The sequence below is a fragment of the Lycium barbarum genome, chromosome 2 (genome assembly GCF_019175385.1).
Source record: "Lycium barbarum isolate Lr01 chromosome 2, ASM1917538v2, whole genome shotgun sequence".
NCBI lineage: Eukaryota > Viridiplantae > Streptophyta > Magnoliopsida > Solanales > Solanaceae > Lycium > Lycium barbarum.
The window spans coordinates 47,415,503-47,416,583 of NC_083338.1; the positions used below are offsets into that span (position 1 = coordinate 47,415,503).

Here is a 1,081-nt window from a genome sequence, read left to right on the forward strand (position 1 = left end):
AACGGCAGCTAGTAATGGACTACCATAAGAAAGACTCTCACTATCAGTTGAATGCCAAGCTTGATTGTGGGTGGTGAGTTTATCAAGCAAGCGGGTGATGACGACAAATGACTTATCCATGAAGCATCCTCCCGCGGCAGTATTGACAGCAATATGATTCATTGTATCTAAGCCCTTGTAGAATTTCTCCGAGAGAATAGCATCCAGAAACCCGTGAGTTGGAGATTGAGCTAGATAATACTGGAACCGCTCCCATGCTGAATATAATTGTTCCCCCGGGAGTTGTTTGAACTCAAAGATCTTATCTCGAAGTTCAGCCTTTTTGCTCGGTGGGAACCACTTCTTCAGAAATGTGTTGGCCAGCTCGCTCCAGGTATGGATAGAATTGCTGGGAAGCTTTTCATACCATTCCCTTGCTTAGCCAGCCAAGGAATATTTGAAGACCCGTAACCGCAGTGCATCAGCAGAAACAACACCTTGGGATTGTTGAGCACACACGTGCAGGAAGTTCTTCAAATGTCGAATTGGACAATCCTCCAAAGAATTTCGAAAATAACCTTCAAGCTTCAGCAGCTGATAGATAGAACTATCAATTTTGAACGTAGCATTTCCAGTCCTAGGAGGGACCACAGCAGAAGCATAATCAACTTCATTGATGAATTCTGCAAATATATTTTCCTCTTCGTCCTCTTCTGGTGCAGGTGGGTTCACTTGGAGTGCACCTTGGTTTCCCTGATTGCGATTCTATCTTCCAGCCATGTTCACCTGGTTCACCACAACAGCAAACAAGGTGTGATGGAATAGAAAAAGTTTTAAAGAAGAGTACACAACAATTAGTAATTTCTAAACTGTATTCCCCGGCAACGGCGCCAAAATTTGATACGCTCAAATTACACCTATTAATGGCGTAAAGCGGACGTTGTCAAATATAGTAACCCAAACAAGGTTGGGGTCGAATCCCACAGGGAATATGGAGAGAAAAGGATACTAATCGTATGCGATACTAGTCTTTAAAGACTTTAATCCTATTCCTGATAGTTTGAAATATTTGTTGAATAATGTAATTGAATATTTTGACTGG

General features: G+C 42.1%; 1 non-coding gene across 1 annotated transcript; it reads left to right on the forward strand.

The window, feature by feature from the left end:
* The first annotated feature begins 208 nt into the window (after window positions 1-208).
* Window positions 209-314, forward strand: LOC132629600 (small nucleolar RNA R71). The gene has a single exon (XR_009578366.1). It is a non-coding gene; the product is annotated as a small nucleolar RNA R71 (small nucleolar RNA).
* Window positions 315-1,081: the final 767 nt, after the last annotated feature.